The sequence below is a fragment of the Amaranthus tricolor genome, chromosome 3 (assembly GCF_026212465.1).
Source record: "Amaranthus tricolor cultivar Red isolate AtriRed21 chromosome 3, ASM2621246v1, whole genome shotgun sequence".
Lineage (NCBI taxonomy): Eukaryota > Viridiplantae > Streptophyta > Magnoliopsida > Caryophyllales > Amaranthaceae > Amaranthus > Amaranthus tricolor.
In genome coordinates, this window is record NC_080049.1 from 33,417,863 (window position 1) to 33,435,327 (window position 17,465).

The following is a 17,465-nucleotide window of genomic DNA, read 5'->3' on the forward strand; positions in this document are numbered from 1 at the left end:
TGGATTTTCTAGCCGGTAATAAAATAATTAATTGATTTTAATAATTTGTTTCAATCAGTTCAATTATTAAATATTTTTTTAAGTTATTCGACCAATCTAACAAGCTAATCCTTCAACAAACTAAAAATCACTCAATTCACTTTTTTACCGAACACCCTTTAAATCAGCCATTTATCCTCTTACTATAAAAAATATGCAAAGCAAGAGTACTGTTCAGTGTTCATCATCCCCTTGATGAAAAGTATTTTCGCCACCTATCTTGCCATGTCAGCACTTTAAGTGCTATCTGCCACTTGCCATGCCATTTCACCTTTTATGTGCCAGCTCATGCTATTCAACACAGCTCCAGTCATACCTCTTGGTTAATACCCAACAGCAACAAAATCTTTATGGTGATTCTTTTTCCTCCTACCAGCTCTCATCTTCTATCCTTATTTAATTCTAGCAGCTCAAAGGAGCTCTGCATGTTTTCTGGGCGGCTAATTAGTTCCTCCCACCGCTCAAGGATGACGCCTCCAGCTCCTTATTTATTGCATTTAATTGAGCTTGCTTTCCTGTCATACCTCTTGGTTAATACCCCACATTTAACTGCTTATTGAAGGTTAGTCTTTTCATTTCTGCATTTAATTGAGCTCGCTTTCATGCCATTTCAATTCATTTCCCCTTACAATGTTTGCATTTAATTGAGATGCTTCATTCTGATCTTGTTCCTTTTTTTTTTTTTTACAATTTACTAGAATTTTTTTTTCACTGGAATTCCAATTTGTTGCTGTTGAGATTGAATTGTTTAGTGTTTTTGCAATATAATAGAATAGTTTTTTCTTTTACCTAGAATTCCAATTTGTTGCTAATGAGATTGGATTGTTTATACTTATTTGTTATTGGATTGTTTGTTATTTATGTTATTTTCAATTCAATGAAATAGCTTTTTTACCTGATATTCCAATTTATTGCTGATAAGATTGGATTGTTTATAGTTAGTTGTTATTGGATTGTTACTTATGCTGTTCTTTTTTTTTTTTTCCAATTTAATTGAGATTTTTAGTTGTCATTGTTTTTGAGATTTTGCGTTAAGTTGAGATCTTGTTGTTATTGGATTGTTTGCATTTAATTGACATGTAGAACTGTAGTAACTTAATTATAACATTGGGAATGTTTGAGATGGCCTTCTTGTATATTGACTATGCTGAATTCAACAAAATTGGAGTAAGGCCAATTGGTATTACTGCATGGGCAGTAACCTTTGGTACAATCAAGTGTACTGTTTCACGTTTAGTCATCCTTATGGTGTGGATGGGCTATGGTGTTATTAGACCTACACTTGGTGGTATCACATCTAAGGTCATCATGCTTGGAGCAACCCTTGAGTCGGTGGAAAATGTTGGTACCATCAGTGATCTTTTAGGAAAAGCTAGACTGTTTTTGGTTCTTCCTGTGGCGTTGTTGGATGCTTTCTTCGTTTTATGGATATTCAATTCATTATCTGCCACTTTAAATAAACTTCAGGTATTTATTCCTAATATAATTTGTAGTTAATTCTTAAACTTTAGGTACTTGTTCCTAATAAAGTTTAGGACAGAATGTAGCGTTAGTATATGATAGATTGGGTGATACATAGACCATGGATTACCAGAGCTGAGATCATTTTCGCTCGAAAACATTGTTGCCTAAAGGGAGAAAAAACCTGATTGTTTTAATCTTATTTATACAACATATATTCTTGGACCAATTGTTCATTATACCTGAAACGTTATCAATCTCTTAATTTGAGTGACTAGTTTAATTAAAATCTTTTTCTTTACTCGGCAACAGTAATCCAGGAAGGCATGCCTATCACATTGTCATCAAATAACTTCACGTATGAACTGAATGCTTTCTTAAATCTGCCTCTATATATCTTTGCTCTGTTGATCCAATTCTAGCTAGCCACGTTGAATCATAAAATTTTTCTCAATTCCTTAAAAGGTTGTCAGATCAGACGGATAAATATATAGGTCTTGCATTTTGCTGATTCGGCTTTCTAATTTTTGGAGCCGAACAAGTTTCTTTCAGTGACTGCTTTGGGTGTTTAGTTTGAGATGCACACTAAATGAAACTTTGAAAGTATATTTTTACCGTTGATATATTTAACTGAGCAGTTGAAAGCATTACTCGGTGAAGCATCTGTTTGTCACGGACCAAATATATGATACACACAACTGTGCTTATTTTAAAGATTAGGGATTTCTTATTTTTCTGTTGGTATGTGTTAAGTGTAAATCCATTACTGTATACTGTCATTTTTACAAGCTTTCTTAGAGTTGATATGTGTTAAAGTGTAAATCCATAGACCTTTTTAAATAATGTTTTAAAAGCCAAGTTCCCAAACTTGCTAGACTTATTAGGAGTAAGAATAGATTTGTGTTTTTTTTTTTAGTTTTAAAAATGTCAGAAAAGGGATATTATCAAGCTTAGTGATGATGGGTTATTTTGGAATTGCATAAAAAGCTGCTGAAAAGTGTTTTTGGGGTTGAAATTTATTTTTGGATTTGGGTTTTAGTGTAGCTGAATATACACAGATCAAATTTTCTGGAATTATGTAGTTGTATCAGTTGAAGATCAATGGTTACTACTACAATAGCTTCTCAAGTAAGTTTTAGTCGTTATTTTATTAAAAATTCAATTCTAAATATTGTGTATTTTATAATTTCTGTAGATGGTTACTCTCTTTCGTGTATTAGGATGTTTTGTTGAATTTTGATTCACGATTATTCGGAGAAATCACCATAATTCCTGGAGTAATACGGGCTTAAATAGGAACTAAATTTATTACTTTTTAAATTGATTGCAGTTTGCTGATTACCAATTAGGTTACTTTAGTACTTGAATTGAGCATAGTTTTCGGTTTTGGCTTTGTTGAGATGATTATATAAGTTGATTATAATTCTCTTTTTATTTTTTTTAATTGATCCGAAAAATATATTCATGATATGTTTTGATGTGAATTTTCGGATGACCTTTTAAATTTTCGCACACATCATAGAGTCCATGATATTTGAGTTTCAAGTTTGTATTGCAATCAAAAAAAAAAGATAAAAAATGAAATGGACTGAGTATTACTTTGTGGGAGTTTGCTATTGACAATTACATTTCCCTTTAGCATGGGTTTTAAATAGCAAATTTACATGGATGAAAGAGTATAAAATAGCAGCACTAATATTTGGATGATTGGGATTTGATTTGTGTATTCAGTGAAATCACAGGCGGCACAAAATACACAATAGTTTTAAAGGCTCCGATTATTTTACACTAGATAGATTCAGTTCAATTCAGTTTGAAGGTCTGAGTTCATCAGTACATTTGAGTTCCATCTCTGTTGAAGTAGAAGCAGAAGTAATATGCAGATTTTTGGCCACCAAAAATTCGGTCTACTAGACACCTTCCTGCGCATCTTAGCTCAGGTTCTCTTTTTGGGTAGCTACCGTGGAACTCCGGTGAGGAAACCGCACTATTAATGGGTATTATTTTTAACAAATGGGTTTTTAGATTCAAAAAAATTGATTGTTTGATTGTGATCAATAGTGGGGTTTGAATTGATTTTGTTGGAATATGAGCAGCCATCAGAAGGGATCAGTAAGGCGGTATTTGAAGGGCAAGTGACAGATGAAGAGGTTGAAAGCTTGTTGAAAAGGTAGAAGCATACCCTATTAGTATAGCAAGTCGAGTTCATTTTGCGCCTACGTTTGGGAGGCAATTGAATTATGCATCTTTTAAGCTCAATCATGAAGATATAATGGTTATGTTTAAAACATAAGCATTTGTAGAAAACAGCTACAAAGAGAACAATGTTTTTGGCATGGATGAGCATCTAAATTCACTTGCCTTTTTAACTCTTTTCTGAGGTCACTCATTGGCCTAGAGTTTATGTGTATGTGTGCTGTTAGACTTGCAGCTAACTCTGGTACACTGTATGCTTTTGATTAGGCTAGCTCTGAACTCGACACATTGGGAGAGGAGTCATACAAGGATAGCACATTGATCATGCAGCTTCTGCGAGACAACTTGACTCTTTGGACTTCGGACAATGCAGTATTACTTTTTTCTATGCCTGTTTAGGTAATGTTTGGACTAGTTGAACTTGATTTGCATTTACGTGATGAATATTTTTTAAAGTAATTGTGTTCTCCAATGAAGATTCAAAAGTTAATATCGTGTTGATCAAGATGGATTTGGCATGAAAAATAGTGATTTTTTAATTTGATTTTTGTTGATTGGATTTGGCATGAAAAATAGTGATTTTTGTTAATTTAGGGTACAATTTATTTTCGTTTACTTTTTTTTGGGTTTTTTTTATTTGGCACGAAAAATAGTGATTTTTGTTAATTTAGGTTCCTATTTATTTTCGTTTAGTTTTAAATGAAAATTAAGGTTTTGGGTTTGGACTTTGGATTTTCTTTTGGTTTTTGGATGAAAATTAAGGGTTTGGTTTTGGATTGTCTTTGGTTTTTCATAATTATTATACAGTGGTTGTTAGCCTGTTTTTGCTGCCACTTTATTAATGATCGTTAATTAATATTGGTTGATTAATAATAATTCATCTAGCCGATCCCAATTGATATTTAAGATTTAATTATGTTGATATACCAATTCAACACTAGAATTTTTAATTATGAGGCTATGTGTCCTTATGCATTATTCGGTGCCGTAGTATCCGTTCAGTGAGCTCAAAATGAAATTTTTTTAGTAAATGTTTTGACAGACAAAACATTGAGAAGTATTCAAGCTGTGAGTTTGGTTTAAAAGATTGAAATAAGTAACTGATCTATAATTGATGGCATTGAGACGAGCACTTGGATGGTCTGATGGTGAGCTCATGCGATCAGATGCAAAGCCATGCTCGAGATTAATGAGACAGACTGCTGATATTTTTTACAGTTGGTGGAGCTATGGGTTTCTGGATCTTGTGTGGAGTACATTATGGTCAGTGTTTGTTTTGGTTGAAATAATCTTTTCCTATTTTGTCGAAATTGTGCCTTTTTTGTTAGTAGCTGATTTAATACATTGAATGTGCATAATGCTTTATTTAATAGGGCAAGTATTCCTTTTACCTTTGCTAACGAATTTGTTGTCATTCTTTCGTTTGATACTAATCATTGTTTAAGAACGAACATAATTATTCCTGTAAAGAGTAATTTGAAACCGGAAATTAGCGCTTGAGAGTGATTAGTGAATGTCGGTGTCATCTGCTAGGCAACTTGAATTGCATGTCTGGTTAACAAGTAAATCTAGGATATAGCCTTCAAATGATCTATGATGTTACTGTATTGTAGAATTACCTATTGGTAGTTCAGATTTCATACAATTTCTTTGTTTTGAATTTGAATATTCATAGCTTATGAATTTGAAAATTGTTCAATTTCAAACTTATTTCAGCTCAAGCAAAGACAGAAAATTTAACCTTGTAAGCCATTCCACACTTTCTTCTTTATCGTCGTGATGTTTTAGCAGCCCAAGTTATTAACACTCTTGCTATGTATGCCCAAAAGAACAGTAGACTTGAGTCTGAATTAGCAACCCTCCTGTTGAAGACAAACAAATCCCTTTGATTTCCTTCTCATCCATTCGCACTTGCCTATTCATCCATTTTATTCCCCTGAGCCTCTTCCTTTTCCACCAAATTCTAATAACTTGACTTGTACTAGAAAAATCAATGTTCATACACTCCTATTGCAGATTTCAATTATCATATCATTTATGAACAGAAACCAATTGTTGATGGGCAGATTATAGTGCAAAAAGTTGTCTGATCATTCATTTTCATTTTATATTATTAGTTATAACTTATAATGAGTACTATTGCAAGTACTGGAAATTTCCTATGGTACATTTTTGTTCTTGGCTTTTGTTTACTATTGTTGATTCTTTTGGTGCGGATTATGATTATACATATGTCTGGCAGGACCCAGAGTAACAATTCCTAGAAGACTAAGATGGCCAGCTTGTGGGGCTGTTTCTGTAAGCTCAACCACGGCTCTTCTGGTTCGCCTCTATAGTCCTGAATGTGAACCTCAAACATAGCTGCTTACGACACTAAAGAATGATACTACACTTTAATCCAAATGAGTTTCATGTCATTGTAGAATCGTCTTTCAAGTTCATACATCATTGCTTTGTAATTTGCATAGTACATGCCTTTACTTCTTTCTGTTGGAATTGGTGCTTGCTTAAGTTTTTATTTTCACAAATTTCCAATATCTGTTACACATATTATTCCACACATGATTCGGTTTACCAGGATTTCGCATATCATCATCAAATCTAATAGTATCTTTCTTAAATTATTGTTTTGACAAACTTGCAATGTCTATTGTACATAGCTTTCTCCACACGATTTGTTTTACCAAGATTTCGCATGCCGTCATTACATCAATCTGATAGTATGACTTGGGGGACCGAGTGTGAAGCACGCGGCTCCATAACTAGTTTGTTAAAAGACAACAACTTATTAGACTATTAGAGTATACTTCTATATGGTATTAGCATATTTTGGGAGCTTAATCACTAACTTAAACGTTTATTTCAGTTGGTTTTTTAATATGAGATAAAAGTCAACATGACAAAAAGATCACTAGTTTGTGTTACATTCAAATTTCTAGCCTAAAGGGCTATCGTGTGAGGGGTAGGGACAAAGTTAGGATTTTAAACTCTAGCAGCTAAATAGTCAATATACTAGCAAATTGTTTACATAAAACAAGATAAATTATGAGAACTTTAAAATCAGGTAGACTAAATGAAGTCAATAGCAAACAAGCATTTTCAATACATAAAGCTGAAGCTTTTCTATTGTGATCCGTTTTGAAAAAAAGTCAATTATTTTGACTCTATATATTTGCCTAATATATCCAAAATTAAAAACTATTAAAAATAAGATAGCACCAATAAAACACAAAAAATAAATATAAATATTAAAAAAAATTGGCAGTATAATATAAATTTGTTAATTTATTTTAAAAAAGATACAAGTAAAAAAGGGTACTTCCTCTATTCTAAATTATTTGCACCATTACAAGATAATACATTATTTATTCATCACCTTTAATTTGTTACTAATTTTTAATCTACAAGTTAAAACATAGTTAAGTGGGATCTTGTTTGATTTTACTTAATACAAAGATTATTAATATTAATTTTTTTAATTTTTACTCCTTATACATAATTAGAGATATTAAGAATTGAATTTGTGTATTAGACTGCGTGAAAAGTCAAATGGTATAAGTATTTTAAAACAGAAGAAGTATACTTTGTAGGATAATGAGAGAAATGTGTAAATAAAATGCAAGTAAAATAAATGGATAAAAAATAAAAAAATTAACTAAAAAGAAAAATAAGACTAATTGTTTGAGAATGAGAGGGCGTATAAAGTAGAGCTTGTCACCTTCATCTTTCTGAAGAACTACTAAAATCACGGTTCTAGTTGTGATCAGATTTGTGGAAGGAACCATTCATTCATTATTCTACTTAGATCACAACTATTTTCTTGGGATCTCTCCACGACTTCCTAAAACCATCATGATATCTTGGAACATTTCACAAACTTCCACAAATTGTAATCACCCAATGCAATTGGACTCTCTCTATTGTGATATCTCTACTATACATTTTTTTTAACCACAAAGCTCAAGTCAACCGACTCTATTCATATACTTTTCTTAGCTTTGGACATTCCACTTGATGTATTATACTCGAAATTCGCTCAAACACTTGAATGTGTATGCGACTTACAAAGGGTACGAGGAATTGCGAATCCTTAAAAAAACAAGCTAATATACTTAGTTCTCCCAATAAAATATTGAACTAAAGCTTATTAGTGCCGTCTCCAATTTTTTTGAGCTTGAAGCGAAATATGAAAATAATTTCCTAACGCTATAATAGATTTCTGATTATTACTCATTTGTTTGATTTTAGTCGTTTTCCTTCTTTTTATTCATATATGAGTGTATATACTATATTGTATAATTTCATTCAAATGGGCAAATCAAAGTGAAACAAAGAGAGTGTATAAAGTGAAAAATGATTATACCAATGCAAATTAATTTGGCGAAAATATATGAACAAATGTCAGTAGCATGTCAAAAGTGTTCGAATATATACAATGCAAACTTACGAAGTGTCTAGCAAATTGCTGTTGATTTAAAACAAAAACATACTTTCTACCTTATAATACTTATATTCTATTCACCGTATAATATTATATGAAGCCTCTTGAGATCTTAAATTTAGAGAATTAATGCAAATACATCAGCATATTCCCCTATTCTCCTCTTTATTTAGAATTTTGCAACCTCCTCTAACAAAAAATATCTCATAAGTAGTTAAGAGTCAATGATTAAATTGTTGATTAATTAATTGTCTAATGTTAAAAAAAGTATTAATTGTCACAACATTAAGAATGTTATTTATAGAAGCAGAAAAATTTATAAGAAAGCTAAAATTAAACTCGTAGTAATAGTAGGCAGTTGGTGTAGTGAATGATGTGGAGTAAGAGTGAGTAGACAAACGTGTGTATCCAATTCAAAACTGAATAATAAATTCCATATAAAGGACAACCTGAAATTTAGAGCTTTAACAATTGCATGGTATGGAAACTTTTTTATTAGATTTTTCACCATTATAGTAAGGTATTGAGATATAACTAAGATGGGTCCTGGGACCCTTTTTTTGGCTCTTTATGTTTGGAACTTTACACCTTTGTTTCATGAAAATCAACCATGTAAATCCTCCATGCAACTTGGTCCAATTCATTTATTCATCAATGGGCTACCAATATTGTCTTTGATGGACTAATTTAATTCAAGCTGCAATACAGTCAAGTACTCTAGTACCCTTCAAAATTAAAAAAAATAAAGAAATTTGAATATAATATATTAGTCTGTCTTTTTGTATTCGCATCAATAGTAAATAAAGAATAGGGTACGGTGTACATTAAAGGAATGTGAAAAATTGATAATGATAATGTCGATGATATTAGAAGGGATTTAAAATGTCACTACAACAAATTAACTTTTCGCGATATAGGATTTAGTTACATTAATTAAATGTCACCAATTCATATTTTTTATGTAAAAATTTTGGGTTTTTATTTTAAATTTCACAATAAAGTGATTAATGACACTTTATTTGGCCTTTAGTGACATATATAATTGTTATTATAGTCTATAATTGCATATATGAAATGTCACTAGATCCTATATCGCAAAAAAATTTAATATGATTTTTTATTATATTGCTAAAAGGTCTAATAAATGTCACTAAATCCACTACATATACCATTAGAAATTATCCCACTAAAAGTAAATTATGTTGTAGTGTGTAAGGATGAGATAAATGTTGGAGTATATAACAAATTCTAAAACATCAACCATTAACATAAGCTCTGATACTATGTCAAAAAACCAATTCGTCCAAAAGTTTAAACTAACGATTAAGACTCTAAAATATGTTATATATTCTAACAATAAAATAAATACAGTATAATCTATTTTTAATTAAAGAATAACCTAAAATTGAAAATGAGACAAATAGAGTAGGAGGAAGGGAGTAAGAGCTTGGTGTTAGAAATGGGCCATATTCACATGTGAAAATTAAGTGTTGTAATGTAAAGAAAGAAATAAAAGGGTAAGTTGTATATATTGGCACCATAGGAGAAGATGATCAGTATTCAGTATTCAGTACTCGTACTCGCCAGATGAAAATGAAATATTAATAAGGTTTATTGGTTTCTGAGCTGTGAAATGGATAGTTACATAATCAATGTTCCCCTTTTCAAACATTACATAAATAGATGTTGGCGAATATTTATACTGGTCCTATTTATGACCTATTGAAAACCAACCATTCAACCCTTATAGCTTGGCCCCTCCATACTTATGGACCATTTTTCTCAATAGGAATACCATTATGATAGATTCATAACTCTGTCACGAATTCACTAATATAGAGCAGATCGAACCCTCATTTAGATTAGATATTTAAACATTTAGTATAAATAAAATTAACTCGATAGTCATTTTTTCTAGTACGATTGTTAGTGTATGACATATCATATGGCATTAACTATTAGCTTAAATTTTTTGTTAAGTTGGTTCTTGATATGGTATCAGAGCTAGTATGACAAGAGATATCGTGTGCAATCTCAACCACTTTTTAATTAAAGTGGAATATTCAACGCTTGGTATAAGAAGAGCATGTCATCCAGCGTTGCAGGCAAATTCATCTATACTCCTAGCCTAAAGAGCTCTTGTATGTAGAGACGTATTAGGGAATATAACATATTATGAAGTCTCAACCTTCAACTTAAGATTTTAATTAAGTTGGTTTATTGACAATTATATACTTACTCCAATTCAGCACTAACGTCCCATTTACTTTATACACTCTATCCAATGCACTTATTCAATCCTTAATATCTCTAATTGTGCATTATTAAAAATTATGGAAAGTTTATATGAATAATCCTTGCATTGAGACGAATCAAACAAGATCCCACATGGCTATATTTTAACTTATAGATTAATAATAAAATACAAATTAAAAATAAGAGATAAATAGTGTTCAAAAAGCAAATGAAACATTAATATTAGTGCCAAATTGGAGGGAGTATAACATAATAATTGAGTAATAATAGAATTTTCAATCAAATAACTTAAACTATGGTCAAGTTTGATTTGGACCTAAATTCCCCTCCATAACTAGTTAACATATACTTTCTATGATATACTATACACCTAGTCTCTATTTATAATTATCTGTCACCTTAACCGACTCTTGCATACTAATGTCATATTTCTGTCAACTTTTTTTGTTTTGTTTCTAAGTAGTAATGAAATGTTAGTTGGTGATGTCTAATCTTGTTGTATTTAGTTTCCTAAGATAGCAGTTAATCACGCTTTCAAATCCAAAACCCCAAAAAGACAATAACAATTAACAAACACTCATCAAGTCATCCTAAACTTAGATAGATCCTCATTTATTTTTGGGTTATAGGCTACCTTACATTAAATATTGCATTTTTTTTAAACTAATCTTGGTTTTCAAAACTCTTTGTGTTAACTGGTTGATGGTGTTGATGTTAAATTAGGCTGAACTTATTGTGAATGCCAGCATATTAACGGGGAACACAAGTGCACACACTTCATAAGCTAAGGAGACCAAAACCATATTGCAATGGGAAAAAGGTCTCTAATAGCTTATAAAGCGTGCACACCATTTTCAATTTATCGATGTGGGATAACTCATCCCAACAGTTGCTACTTGACATAGACTCAAGATCATGTTTATTGATTTTTTTTTTATTTATTTAGAAATTTTATTTTACCTGTTTAGTTCAACTTCAAAACATATTTATAAATAAGTTTAATTTTATTCCGCAAAATAAGTTTTGTTCCATAAAATATCAATAGGATAAAAAAAATTACATGGATCAACAAAAATTAAACGTAGTTCAATTCAACAAATTTATTTAAGTCAATCAAACAAAGCATAAAATGGATGATATTAATTCTAGTTATTTCTTCATTGCATTTTTATTTTTCTAAATTAAACTTACTCTTACTAGCTAAATCTAATTTATTTATGTGATATCGAACTTATACTTGGCAAAAATTAGTGTTTTAAGGTGCCTTAGCTTGTATAGGCCATAGGGCCGGATATATATAAAATATGCATGAGATCAGGAAGGCGAGTTTAAGTTAGTAAAGGCAAAAGGAATATCCATAATGCACCTAAAAATATTGAGTACATATTATTAATGTTATGTTGGAAAATTATGATTTTATTTGAAAATATAAATTTGACGTAAATTTAATGTTTGGTAAATAAAAAAAATTTAAATTTGAATTCGAGTCAAATTCACCATTATTATAATAGTGGTTAAAGATAAATATTTAAGTTAGACTTTCCAAACCTTGTCATTCTCAAATTGTTCATTAATAATTTCAAAATTAAAATTTATAATTTAACATGAAATGATTATTTTCAAATGCAACCTGATGTATTTTTAGCCCAATTGTCGAAACGTATGCAAATTATTAAGTGTTTGAATGCGCCTCAAAATTAAAAATTCTCAAATTCACTACAAAAGGACGTGAGAATAACAACGAGAAGAAGTTTCACCAAGTGGTGGCTAAATAACTTTAGCGACTACCAGGCGACAAACTTTTTGGTCCTCGATACTAAAAAAACACTCACCAAGTCATCGTCTAACTAGTTAATCGTAATGGAAATGATTTATAGTATAAAATTTCATCAAAAATTCCATATTATTTCTCATGGTGATGAACTTTCGACAAAAATAAAAAAAATTTGTTTACAAATTTTCATTACCTATCACCTCTTTCACTGATAATGTATTGGAATGAATTATATGAAAAAAATGAAATGATTGAAGTTGGACAAGTATAGCTATCAAGGTAGCTAAGTGATTTTTCAACTAAAATTACACTAATTTTTATTTTAATTACAACTATTTATTATCATCTACCAAACGGCCCGTAAAAATTATTGATATATTCTTGGAAAGTTTTGTTTTATCCATCTCTTCCTCATTATTTCACTATTATCTACTCTTTGGATTTTGTGGTCTTTTCTTTTCTAAAAATCGTTGCTATTATTTTAAACTCGTGTTAAATTAATCTTAAGCTCATTTTTTATTGTGCTTACATGAAAATTGATAAGCAATTCATCATCAATGCACAAGGAAGTGCTAAGAGTCGATTTTTGTCTTAATTTAAATAAATATCACTTTTTTCAGATAAAATTATAAATTAAATTCTCACTCTATTCTCTTTTTAAGTCTATTTTAAACTTGACATTAAGGAAGTGTTATCTGTGGTATAACTTTATGTATAATCTTCAATACAATTTAGTCAATAAAACAATTAATTTTTATAAATTACCTTTTTACAACAGTTGGTTTAGCACATTAAACGAATTTTCATTTGGGACTCCTACTTTTAAATCCTAATAATGAAAGGGAATCCTATTAGCAAAGAGTTTCGAGCTTTAATGAAGGAAATAATAATAAATAAATAGATAGAAAAAAGTTCAAAGAGAAAAAATGAATTCGATGTTGTGTTATTTAAAAAAAATGTTATATTTCATGTTTAAAGACATACGGTCGATTCTCACCTAGTCACCTCATTGGGCCTACTACAATAATTCCTTCAATTTATTTTCTTGCTGCTTAGTAATAATAATGTTTCTACAATAAATATTTCATTATTAGTTACAAGTATAAAAAGATTTTTATAGTGGGTAATTTTGTCATATACTAAAACACATAATCCTAGTAAATAAAGCTATCACATCTGAGATCAGTGGCTTACTTTTCCAACAAAATATGATGATTATAACTTAACAGAAAACTATATTTGGACCGTAGGTTCTTCTGCGAGGAACTTCTATCCAGATATTCATAACTAGCAAAACTTAGACAATGATGGTTTCTCTTTTCAATATCACTCTCAAGTCTCAACCCACAACTTGCTAATATAAAATTTATAAATAAATAAATAAATAAATACTTTTTCAGTTTCAATTTATTTGTAGTACTTCTTTTTTTAGATATTTCATATTACTTGCAATATTATCTCTTTTGGTAAAAATAATCTATATAATTTTCTATTTTATCCCTACTTTATTCCTATCCCATATATTAATATCAAGGAAAATGATATATACAACCCTAAAGGCTGTATATAAAAAAGAATCTTGCATATTTTTTATGTAATTCAATATTCTTTTTGCTATGAAAACATAAGATTTATTATATTTTATTATTTTATCATTAATATTTTCTTGGAAATTTAAAATAACTATAAAAAATAATTATTATTCCCAAATTTTTGTACTAGATTTTTGAAGGCCTAAAATTATTGATAATAAATATAATTTGCTAACTTTTATATACAGTCCTAAGGGTTGAAAATATCATTACCCTAATACCAATTATACCTCATCATTTTAATTATCAGTATCAAATACCTACTTTTAATAATATGGATTTTTCCTCAACCACTCAATTGAATACAACATAATCAGTAACTCTTTAATTCATTCCCTCAAAGGGTTCCTCACTATCAAAACTCCCTCACTATCAATTCTCCCTTACTTCATAAACTCTAGATCTGAATTTCTATTTGTGCTTGGTTGAAGATGCATTTGATTTCGGTTTTAATCTCAGCATTTGATTTCTTGTTCTCCCTTACTCCATAAACAAACATAAACAAACATACATTTGATTTTAATTTATAATCTCAACATTTGATTTCTGTTGAAAATATTTTACATGTCAGACAAGATTTCACATCGATAAAATAATAGATTGTTAACTTGCATATATATTGGTTGAGCTAACCTTCCTACTACCATATGGTTTTAGAACATAATGAACCTCACCAAGTGTATGTGCAAGTCAACGCTCTTGACCCATAGATTTGTGGGCTCGAGCCCACGGGTGCCCCGTGTCCACATGAGTGGGCCACGGTGAGATTATGTGACGAATTGTCACGGCCTAACATGGTATCCTGTGAGACAAGATCCCACATCGATAATATAGAGTGTATGTACAAGTCAACGCTATTGACCCGTGGGTTTGTGGGCTCGAGCTCACGGGTGTCCCGTGTCCACACGAGTGGGCCACGGTGAGATTATGTGACGAATTGTCACGACCTTACATGTTATCAGCGCCGTAAGGTTTTCTTGGACAGAAAAACTCTATCGGTATTTTATCATTGATCATAGTCGACCAAAATCGATCCAAACAAAAAGCAAATTAAAACAAAACCAATCAAACCAAACTAAACCAGGACCATGATTTTCATGGCACAAATGGAACAAATGTTTCAACTTTTTCAAAAAATGACCCAAAAACTTGAACAACCAATCCAAATTGAAAAACTAAACTACCAAAATTACATCACGTGGTGTACACAAATAAAAATGGAAATCGGTGATCGGGAGGCTCAACAATATCACCGCTATCTCTCCATCCACCACAAATCCACAATGGGTCCAGAATGATTGTATGGTGATCTCATGGATCATCAACAATATCGACCGAGGCCTTGTAGAATATTTTCTTGACTACACTACCTCCGCTCGAGATTTATGGACAAGAACCCATTTCATTCTCGGACCAGTTCCGATACCTCCCGTTAATGACACCTAGGGATCGTCATGAGACAAGTCTGGCCAGACCCGGACCCGGACCCTTTAATTTTTTATGGATCCAGATCCGGATCCGGACCCTAAGGGTAAAAAATTTTCAGACTCAGACCTAGACCCTACGGATCTGACGAGTCTAGGGTCCTTAATGGGTCTTATACAAAGCCTCTTTGATTTGTCAAAATTGAACCTTTTGCGAGTCTTTTTGTATTTTTGTAAGCAACTTATTATCGTATTACAAACACTTGTTCGAGTCCATAAAATTCAAATATAAAATAATTACTAAAACGTAAAAACATTTGTCTAAATACATAATTAAAAATCAAATATAAAAGACTAAATGAGATACATAGTTTATATTAGAGGAGAAAGAAAAAGTTAGGGTTACTAGACACTGGTACTACGGTAGTGCCTTACTAGTTACTGGATTGAGATTAATGAGAAGGCAAATTAGGCAATCAATATTTAAGGCATTATATATTAATAATAAAAAAATTAATATTAGAATTTAGAAATCAGAAATCCATAATATAAAATTTAAAAGTTTAGGGTCCGGGTCTTCACCTTAGGACCCGGACTCGGACCTGGACCTGGACCCGTCAAATATTTTTTGGATCCAGATCCGACCCGAATTCGATGGGTCTCAAAAATTAAGACCCAGACCCTTAAAAAAAGGGTGGGTCCGAAGCGGGTCCAACAGGGTCCTGGACCCATGACCATCCCTAATGAGACCATTCAGCGTGAGGTCACAAGGGGGAGAAGTATGGTAGAAAAGACATCATCGGGATTTTATTCCTCAGAAAATCAAAAACCAGAAAAAACAAACCAAAACCAAGATTTAAAAGAAAACTCAAAAATTCTCTACAAAGGTATAAGTAATTTGCTAGGTGTCACTGATTCTACTACCACCACAGTTCATGCTGAGTTGAAAGTTGAAAATAATGAGAAGAAGGGACTTAATTCTAATGAGAGAAACATACAAAGAAACAAGAAAAATGAGGGGCAAAAAATATCGGGCAAAAATAGTAGCCACCACCGGAGTGCAGACAGTAGTGGCCGAAATTCAGATTGCAAATTTAGAGGAGCCATTAATAGTAGAGAATTAATTTGGAAAAGCAATTTTCAAATCACAAGGAAAGTAAGAAAAGTGGTAATTGAGAAAGAATGTGATATATTTAGGGAATTAGGAAACATTTCATATACTTGCTTTTATACACACAAAAGACAAAAGGCAAAAATTCAAAAAGAAAACCTATCCAAATTACTCATTCATGACCCATGCCTCAACTCTCCCTCCCAAATCTTACTAAATATCCCTTCTTATAAAACCCACAAACCCAAAGTCCAAGTCTTTGACCCAAAAAATAAAATAAACCAACCAGTTTTATTTCATGACCTTTTATTTAAATCCGAAAAGTTGAAAATCAACTAAGAAAAATTTGCTGAAGAGATTATCAAAATTTCATTTGTAAAATCAAAAGATCGACTAGCGGATTTTCTATTTAATGCATTTGGCTCTAAAGCGTTGAAGAATATTTTTGGCAAGTAGAATATTAGTATAATATCATATTTTATATTTTATATTATTGTGATTTAGTTTCCTTAAGTTTAATATTTTATAATATTTTGTTTCTTTATTTCCGCATTATGATTTTCTACAATTTCGCCTTCTTCTTCAGCTGATTTCAGTTTATCTTCATCTTCATTTTGATTTCGGTCATTGTACATTCATCTGATTTTTTCTTCATCTTCATCTAATTTTATCTTCATCTGATTTCATCTTCATCTTCGTAGTCAAGTTTGCTGGGCTTCATCAGCAATTTTTAAACTGATTTTATCTCTCCCATCAAAAAACTCAATTTTTTGTACTGATTTAGGATGACATTTTGATTTTTTGGAACCCATGTGATATAGGGGTAAAATCTTCATTTGAGTATTAAAAAGGTGTTTCTTAATAAGTGTGCATATTTAGTGTATTGCAACTAAAACGAAACAGAGAAAGTACTTTTTTTTATATTAAAAAAAATTTTCAAGTTGGCATGATGATATAGGGAGTAATTTACTTCCTCCCTATATAATTTAAGTTTATTTTATACTTTCTCTGTTCTGAAATACTCGTCATATTTTTATTATTGACACTGTTCAAACTTATTTTATATATTACGGCTAATGTGTAGGAAAATATATAGTCAAGTAAGATTTTAATTAAATCGTTTAATTGCATACTTTCTTGAAGTGATCTTTAACTAAAATGTAGCCGAGTA

The 17,465-nt window shown here is 31.0% G+C and overlaps 1 pseudogene; it reads left to right on the forward strand.

Annotated features, from left to right (window-relative positions):
• The first annotated feature begins 355 nt into the window (after nt 1–355).
• LOC130809102 (uncharacterized) lies at nt 356–6,240 on the forward strand (annotated as a pseudogene).
• Nucleotides 6,241–17,465: the final 11,225 nt, after the last annotated feature.